Raw genomic sequence first — 9,911 nt, 5'->3', positions numbered from 1 at the left:
AACAAAAAGAGTAAGATTTATTTGAGACTTCCTATTGGTTTTACAAATTGATGTCACTCAGCATTACTAAGGGTCAATCAACTTAATCAAATATTTATTAGTATAATATTATTTCTTTTATAACTGCAAATGTGAGGATTTAAACTTCCATAACCTCCGTTACAAAATATAATACAACCTTCGTTTCAAAGATTTGGTGTGAATGCGTTTACTTAATGGTGAATTTAAATTAAAAACGATTAGAAAACATAATTTATTTGTAAAAAAAAAAAAAAAAAAAGGGGGGGGGGGGTATGTGTTTTAGTGTTATTTAGGCAAAATCTAAATATAAAAAAAAAATAAACAAATAATTTTAACCAGCTCCGTTATGAAATACCTTACTGAACCTTGTGATAATGAAGTGATTTATTGAATCTTTGTGAAGTGACTGTCACACATCAACATAATTTTTCAAGAAAACTTATTTAGTATATCATAATATATGAAAAATTCACTTAAAAACACAAAAATCCATTTTTTGCAGAAAAACCAAACCTCCGTTACATCGCTGGTTTTACGTATAAACGAGTATAATTTTCCTGTACACCGCTGATATTTCACATAAGGGTGACCTTTTTGTGCCCATACGCATTACGGAATATTAGACATTTACAAAACGAAAAAAAAATCTACTATCATTTTTATTTGTGATATGCAAAAACATCTAAGTTAAGGCCATTTTTACCATAATATTTTCAAAAATATTTTTATTTTATGCTTTAAAAGCATTATGATTTTTACATTCCATTTTGTTGTCAACTTGAAGAGTAAACTTCCAGCACTATCTGGTAGATTTACAGTCTGACTAAAGCCAGCCCCTACTATATCACTTCGTTAGTACTAACGAAGTGATATAGTAGGGGCTGGCTTTAGTCAGACTAACGAAGTGATATAGTAGGGGCTGGCTTTAGTCAGACTGGTAGATTTAAACACCTGAAATGTTGCACACGACAGATTTTGTTGATTTTCTGTTACGGAGGTAAGAGGCTACGGAGGTTAGAAGCATTGATAATTTCTTTATTTCTGCTTTGTTGTTTAACTTTCCTTACATTTGTTTTTTGTTTACTAAACATACCCATTGGTGTCAATCAACTGCCTTGAAATAGTACTTCACATAGCCTCTGATTGTTCACAATCACCGTCACGTAGGTTAGGTTCTTATACGCGACATTATGAAAAATCCGTATTTTTTTAAAAAAAAATGAACACGGTAATATTAATTTGCCGAAAAAAGATTCTGTGCTAAAGTTTTAATATATATTAGACACAAAAACACAGTTTTAACTGTACTAACGATATATTGTATTATCTTTAAAAGTATTCAAACACTGTTACGGTAGGTTAGGTGAAATTTGGTGACAACGATGATCAAAGGGTTCTTTAAAAATTGTTATTTATTTATCAATGAAAGTTTCATTTATATGATTTTGACATGTTTCTTCATTAATTAAAACAATTTTTGCATGTTTAAAACAAAATGCAACCAGGCAATGCACATTCAACCGGCAAGGTATACGATGGCGACATCGCATTTTACACGATTCCGGGCTTCCTTTTGTGTAAATATTCGAAAAAAAAATATCAAAAAATATAACAGATTATGTTTTTTTTTTTGTGGCAAAATATGTTAACATAAAGGGTCAAGGAATAATTTGAATATCAATAACCATAGCTTTGAAATGTATTTGGCGACATAGCGTTTTTTTCAATTGTACGAATTATAATTATACGGGAATGACTGTTCAAAGTGTCACTTTAAAAAAAAGAATTTTAAAAATATGTAAATCTAGAATGTTAAAATTAAATTTGATATAAACCGTACATTGTTTATTTATTATTACTGTTGAAAATATACAAACAACAATCATGACTGATAGAATGCAAAGTTAGGCTTTTTATGCAAGCAAGTTGTGATTAGCATGGAAGGCCTGAAAACAAGCTCCTCTACAAAGATGTACATTGCAAATGCTACAACCAAATCAAAGTACTGAGAGTACTGATAGGCGGAAGCATGTTTGCAGGTTCTCATGTGCAAAACTTTAATGACACATATTTGAAGCATAATCTTTTTTAAAGAGCGGGGGGGGGGGGGGGTGATAAATATTTTGATGGATTGTAGTATTGAAACCAAGGAACAAGAATAAACAATATGTCCTGGTTTTGATGCGGATACATGAGAATAAGTCACGTCAATAGCAATATGAACATTTTAACATTTATTATACCCTCGCTTGAAAAGTGGGAGGGTATACTGTAATCGGTATGTCCGTCCGTACGTACGTCTAGCTGTCCGTTCGTCCGTCTGTTACGCTTTGGGGTACTCATATCTTATCCGCAATTTCTCTTATACCACTGAGTGAAATTTAATGAAACCTTCACAGAATCTTTATTACATATTGCCATTGTGCACCTCCTCTTTTACTTTTTGATCCAACAAATATTTTGGGTTTCCAGGCCACAGCAAAACATGGACTTTTCCATTATAATCATATGGGAGGCGGGGGTATCATTTAGTCAGTTCATTGCTCACAGTACCTCTTGTTTTTTGTCAAGTATAACAAGTTAAAATTGAAATGCAAGTTGCAATACATAAAATTTGTAAGATATGGTTTTGGGGAACAAGAAATGGAAAATTATAAAATTTCACACAAAAATGAGAACTAATGAGTAATAAAAAACAATAAATATCACAACTGCTTTTGGGTTTTGTATGTGTACATGTATTAAGTTTTAGTACCAATGAAACAAAGTCTTGTTATAAAACAGCAAATTATATAAGGAATACAACATACACAGAAGACCTTACATAGATTTACAATGTGCTTGTGGTTCTATGAATTGCTTCTACCATGGCAGGCCCTTGAATGCCAGACAGTTTTATTTTTATTCCTGTGGTAAATTTGTCTTTGATGATTGTATTAAAATATTGGTACATAGATCCCAATATCAGTGGTGATTTCTTTTCTGGAGATTTTCTACACGATTCCCTTCACAACTGTCTCTTGGCAGAATTTTCTACAAAGTGTATAATTGAAAAAAAAATTAAGAATATCTCACAATGTTTATTTAACAAAAATTATTTCACATTATGTATCTGACTTTCAATAAATGAAATCAAGGACTTCAAATAACCTTTTATGATATACCAGTTATTTTAATATATTTTCTAGGGAAGTCAAGTATCGAATACTAAAAAAAAGTTACTCGTTTACTCGGATGTATATTATTTCTTTTTACAAGGTACACATTTTTATCAGAAACTTATCAATTATAACTAAAACATGCAAATGGTAATATGCATGTCTTCATCCACACCTAGCTGTAAAACACCCGTTATCGCCTTGATCTACATTCATTCATTCAGTGAAATCTGACATGCAAAGAAATTAATGCCACTATACCAACTTCAAGAGTGAAGTGGGTATATAGAAATAACAAAAGATTCAAAACTGCGGAAAGTGAACTTGTGTAGTATTTAGTTTAGTGTAAATATACTGGAAACAACCAACAAATGAAATAATATAAGACTAGCGATCCTGACCAACAACATCTGTCCCCTCTCTTTTGCTAGTTATATAACCTACATGTGTATACAGCAGTTTTTGAAATAGATCCAATTAAAACAACCTTTTGTAATTTTGGGTGTACATGTATTGTGCATTTGTGTTTTATTTGATAACTAATTTTAGTACCAAAAATTATTTCCAATGGAATTCATAATCATCTGTACATGTAATGAAAAAGTCAGATATCGAGTAAGCGATTATTAAACATGATAAATATTGACTGATTTGACTTCTCTAATATTTTTTTGTATTTGTTTTCTCTTTCAAAAGCCTACTATTATAAGTAAATATGTATTTGCATGTATTTAAAAAAAATGAAAAGAAAATAAGTCAACAAAAATAAGAAAAGTCAAAATATACTTTCAAAAATAGTATTCGGTTCAGTTTTGCCATCATAACAAGATGATTTGTTATGCTATAAAAAATATGTATCATAAGTTATGAAAATTGTTTTCCACTTATCTAGAAATATAATAAATTGATGTACTCACCTTCAGAAAAGTGTTTCTGGTTGTGCTGAGTTGAGTTTTCTTCTGCCATTTAGAGGTGGCACAGGGCAAATCCACAATGCAATCTTAATTATATCCCCTTTCTGTTAGCTGCCTCCGTAGCAGGGACACATCTATACAAAACACAATGTGGTTCTTATGCTTGCGTTTTAATTTCTGTCCAGATTTTACAGTTTTGGCCCATCCTTCAACATACATGTATTAACATTAAATGAGAAAGGATATATAAATGTATACACAAACTCGGCATGATAATTCCTCAAATAATTTCTCCCAGGCATGTAATCATGGTAATTAGAGTACCAGTTCGTTCGATAAGACCCGACCATAACAGCTATCATATTACGATATCTAACATGTCTAAAGCATGCCTGCATAGGGAGGCGACATTTTCAGGTTAAAACAATCAAAGATAAGGGTGACAATAAAAGATAGGCTAATCACACAGCGTGAGTTACCTTATTTATTTTGAAGAGAAGGCCTGTCACTTCCACAGGTACTTGTGGACAGGACCCCCCCCCCCCAATATACACCCCTGGTCAAAATATTTTTTTTTCTTTTTTTCTCAAGAATTATGTTTCTAGTACTTATTTACAATGTATTCCATATGAAAAACCCAAAAAATAACATAGATTTAACGATTTACGAAAAAAGTCATACCAGGGTATTATAAAATAGAGAAGGTAAGTCACTTCGGGTTGTTAATTCGGACCCCTCTTGAATATCGGGCCTAAAATATCATATACCTATTACATGTCACCAAAATGTCTAGTCATGCCTTAATTCGGTAGAGGTTTTTGTCGTAAATCGTGCCATTTTATCAACCAAACATTATTCTGTTATCCCTTTATTAACCGTCAAACGCCAAAAATCCAGAAATGTCAAAGCAGAAATTACGGAAGTGACGAAAAAACGACACCTCGTAGTAATTTACTACAGGAACGATAACTCCACTTCTGTACTCGGAGAGTTCCGAATGTAATAGAACCAACGGAAAGAGCCGAAATTTGCGAAAAAAAGTACGGGAAATAAAAATGGACGACGATCAACGAAGAGCATTTGAATTGGCAACTTCTGGACATAACTTGATAATTACTGGACAAGCCGGGACAGGAAAAACTTTTCTTGTCAAACAAATTGTAAGGTATTTAAGACAACTGAAGAAAAATGTTGCTATTGTATGTTCTACCGGTATCGCCGCGACTCATTATGGTGAATTAAGGGCACAGACATTGCATAAATGGGCCGGGATAGAGGATGGCAGACACTTGAACGAAGAAATAATACACTTAGTAAAGACTGATGAAAGGTTCAATGTTGCTAAGAAAAATATTGAAAATGCCGAAATACTAATTATTGATGAAATTTCCATGATTAGCGCAAAAATCCTACATCAAGTTCAGTTACTTTGTAAAAATGTCAGAAATTCAAAACTCATCTTTGGCAATATCCAGGTGATACTTGTGGGAGACTTTTATCAACTCCCACCTATTTCAAACGAAGTTTTTGGAGATCTTGGAAATCATTGCTATAGATTACCTTGGTTTGAAAATTATTTCCCACACAAAATTAACTTAAATATTATCCACAGACAGGAAGATCAGCTCTTGATTCAATGTATTAATGAACTTGAAATTGGAAATCTCTCAGAAGATTGTGTTGCATTTCTTCTCTCTCTTGATAGACCAATACAAAATGAGAAATCATGTGTACACTTATTTGCTAGAAATTTAGATGTAGACTTGTATAATTACAACAAATTGCAAGCACTTCAAGGGGAGTTAAAGGTGTACAAAGCTGAGGATGAGGGCTCTCAACACTATCTCAACAAATTTCTGGCCCCTAAGAATCTAGGATTAAAACTTGGTTGTCCTGTTATGCTGATTAAAAATTTAAGTGACACATTAGTGAATGGACTTTGTGGAACTGTGACAAATTTATGTAATGATTCTGTAGATGTGAAATTTATGGAAAATCATAGTACACCAATTACAGTGTCCATTTCAAGAGAAATTTTCACAATATTTGACCCTGTGGATAAAATTGTTTTGGCGAAAAGAGTACAAATGCCCTTAAAAGTAGGATTTGCTATGACAATACACAAATCCCAGGGAATGACCTTGAAAAATTTAGTTATTGATTGCACAAATTGTATCCAGCCTGGGCAACTTGGAGTTGCCATAGGCAGAGCAGTATCTGTTCAGGGTTTGAAAGTAATAAACTTCCATAAAAATCTATGCAAAAAACATCCAGGTCATGTATACAATTTTTATGACAGTTTTTCAATTGGCATTGTGAAATGTGATCTAAGTTGTTGCAGGGATAATGTTGACATTAGTACTCTGACAGCAGATACTGGTCATAAATCTGAAGACACTGATGATGCTATCGAGTCAAAAGTTTTGAATGAGGATTCAGAATTTTCTGATTCAGAGATTGAAGAATTAGAATTCATAGACAATATTCTTAGTGATCCTGGTCAAAATGCACTTCCTGATCAGTTTTCACAATCAAAACTCATTTTGGACTCTGCAGTGCAGAAATATTCTGACACACCAGTAGAAACAATTATTTTCAGTTTCAGGGATGCAATCTGCAAAAGTTATAAATATTTTGATGACTGGTTTCATGAGCAATTTTCAATAATGGAAGACATAGGACTGAATACTTTTCCTGAAGGGGAAATGTCTTTTTCTCAGAAGCATAGAAATGATTATTTTATTAGATTCAACAAGTATCTTAACTCAGATGATTATGAAAAAAGTGCAAAAACCTTGCTTAATTATTATGAGCAAAATTCTGAAGGGCCAGCATTTCAGCTTTTAACTGCAGTTATGTTTCAGATAGAGAAAGAATTTTTTCTTCAGCTTTCTTCCTATCTTCAGTTATCTGCCCCTGAGCCTGTAAAAAAGCTAACTGTTCAGTCTGACCTGGAAATGGACTCTGCAGGAAAAGGGAAATTAAGGTACATAAGTGGATACATATTAGCCAAATTGAAACATACTTTGTCAAAAAAAATCAGAAATATATTATTCACCAAAGGTAAAGAAACAGAGTTGTCAAGATTTCAATCACAAATGGAAATTCTCAATTCATTGTGTACTTCATTTGATCATTTAAATGCTACAGCAGTAGAGCCGGAGACCCTACTTGAAGTTAAACACAGACAAAATGACAGAGAGAGTCTCACTAATGTGTCTGATTTGACCTTTAGTTTTTTCCAAAAACTTGAATTATTATGCCGTGAAAAACTTACTCATGATAAGCTAGTTGATGATAGAAAATATTTATTCAGTTCTATTAAGGGAGAAATACTCGATAGTTCTTATATTTTTGACACATGGATTCAGTGTGTTGCGAAGTCGAGAAATCAATTGAATGAAAATCAAACTGAAGATATTTCTGATCTTTTGTCTTCAATGGTCATGACCTGTGATAGTTACACAGAGATTTTCCAAGCAGTTGTCTCTTTATTCCTCAAAGTAAATTTAAGTCAGTTTCGAAGAGATTTCTTAACATTTTTGAAAAAAGAGAAGAGTGTCGCACTGCGTAAAAAGGTCATGAAAAGGTCAAAAACAGTTGTGAAAACTTTCAACATGAAATTTTTCTCAGAAGATGACTCTAGCAATAAAGAAGTTTCATTATTAAGGTTAAAATCTGAACTTTTACAAAATGAAAAATTCTTTACTGAACATTCATTTACCAAAAAGGATTTGATCTCAATATGTCAGCATTTTAATTTGAAAGCTACTATGAAGCAAAAGAAGGATGATATCATAAAAGTGCTTGTCGATGGAATTCTAGAAAATGTTCATGCATCCAATCAATCTGTACTTGACACTGAACAGGCAGGACCTAGTAACTCTCAACCTTCATATGCTGATCTGACTCCCGCTGGCTCTGTATCATCTGGACCTGGCCTTTCACCACAACCTAGAGAAAGAGGTAAGAGAACATCAAGCAAAGGAAAAGGTAAAGGGAAGGGCAAAGGAAAGAAAAGAAAAACATCTGCTGACAGAGATTTGAACATGACAGAGGAAGATCTTACTAGGTATGTCATCTGGTCTGAAATTTATTAACTCCAAATTTAGGTGCAGAAAATATTTAAATGTTTCTAATGTTAATTTTAATGTTAATTCAGTGGATTTTCCATATGAAAATTCTGTTTTTTGTAATGTCATAATTTTACAGAGAAAAACCATTGGAAAAAATATTTAACATTTTCTCAAGAATAGTAAATGCATGATTAGTATTTGTTGTGGAAGCATCTCTCTGGTAGTTTATATTCAAGTTTTCTCAAAATAGGGTGGGACCAACAGAAGTGTCACATCAAAGTTGCACATAGGAGCTGGAGAGAAATCCTGATTAAGAATTAATAGCAAGACCAGTAAGTCAGGTGAGGATTGTAGCCCATGGACCTCATGTTATAATTCATGTGAGAAATACTAGTACTGTATACACAAAAGAGGCCAAGTCTTCTGTGACAGTATTACATTGATAGGTTGGCCATTATCTATATCAAAAATTAAAAAATATCTGCAAATTCATTACTTAGATAAGTTTCTATTTACACTGTATATGTTTCTATGATGTACCTAAAATTTGTCTATAAATACTTTTTATGATTGATTGTGAAATACATGTATAATAATGTACTTTATATTATTTCAGAAACCTTTTAGTATGCCATATCTTTCCTTCTGAGCTTCTTTTTGGATGTTGTTCTGGCAATTCAGCACCTCCCGAGGCTCCCCCAGTGTTTGATTTCCTCGATACAGAGGCGTGTCCTAGAATAACAGAATTCATTGTGTTGCAGTATCCTAGGTAGGTAGGATTGGTATTAGCCCCATTATGTAGTGTCCTCTGTTGACAAAAAACATTTTCTATAACATCACTGTTTGTTCTTGATGGAATAATGGAGGCATTTGATTTTTTCAGTTTGTAAAGACAGAGCTCCTCAAAACCAAGCACAGATGATATAATGTCTTGTCTAGTCTGGTGTGAAATTAAATGCTTTTCTTTATTTTTTATTGTTTTGTTGTTTTTTATGCTATTCTCCCACTGTACGAACCAATCCATTGCATCATGATTTTCTTTCAAACGATCATCACTTACATCAGTGACAGGTCTAGTATCTCTGAAGTTTTTAATGAGGACACTAGTACATTTTAGGAGTTTAACTGTCACATCCAGTTGTGACCCTTCTGAACCAAGACTATCTTGATAAAGTTTCATGAGATGTAGCATATTCCCATCTAGTACATCCTCAGCTAAGTGATTCCTCATTTTGGCCTCAGGTGTCATAAACAAGTGTTCTTGGGATAATTTATGGTGTACTGGAAATGCATGAGATGATATGTCCCATATATAAGCTTTCCTAAAATGATTCCACTCAATGTACTTATCACCGAGCATTAAATGTCTCTTGCAGCTAGCATCAGTACCACTTTTCAATATGTTATTGCGAATTTTTTTTATCACATGGGAGATGTCCATTATGAAAAAAATTTGGGGGTTATCTAGACAATATATGTTTTTGAATGAGCAGGTTACTGGGTTCATTGTGCTAAATTCTGGTAGTAAAAGATTGAATAAGTCTCTGTTGGACTGAGCCCCATCGGTACTTATATACTGTATTTTAAAACCAAAACTTGATAACATATTCACGGATTCCCAAAGCAACAAGTAAAGTTCATGTCCTGAGGCTGTAGTTGAGGGAAAATGGGCAAATGGGAATCTGAACCCTGTAAACCCCAAAAACAGGAGTTGGAGGGCATGTGTTGCTAAAGGTAACTGT

The 9,911-nt window shown here is 33.1% G+C and overlaps 1 long non-coding RNA gene across 3 annotated transcripts; it reads right to left on the bottom strand.

Annotated features, from left to right (window-relative positions):
* Positions 1-2,884: 2,884 nt before the first annotated feature.
* Positions 2,885-4,607, bottom strand: LOC134233510 (uncharacterized). Of its 3 annotated transcripts, none has more exons than XR_009985009.1 (3): positions 4,573-4,607; positions 4,097-4,227; positions 2,885-3,054 (listed from the first exon to the last, which is right to left on the bottom strand). It is a non-coding gene; the product is annotated as an uncharacterized LOC134233510 (long non-coding RNA). The 3 variants fall into 3 exon arrangements; XR_009985007.1 differs by having other exon boundaries at positions 4,352-4,601; XR_009985008.1 differs by having other exon boundaries at positions 4,358-4,601.
* Positions 4,608-9,911: the final 5,304 nt, after the last annotated feature.

The sequence above is a fragment of the Saccostrea cucullata genome, unplaced genomic scaffold (genome assembly GCF_032062105.1).
Source record: "Saccostrea cucullata isolate Sc308-1 unplaced genomic scaffold, CSIRO_AGI_Scuc_v1 ctg5558, whole genome shotgun sequence".
Classification (NCBI taxonomy): Eukaryota; Metazoa; Mollusca; class Bivalvia; order Ostreida; family Ostreidae; genus Saccostrea; species Saccostrea cuccullata.
Note: the sequence above shows the minus strand (reverse complement) of the source record. Positions and strands in the feature narration are given on the sequence as shown.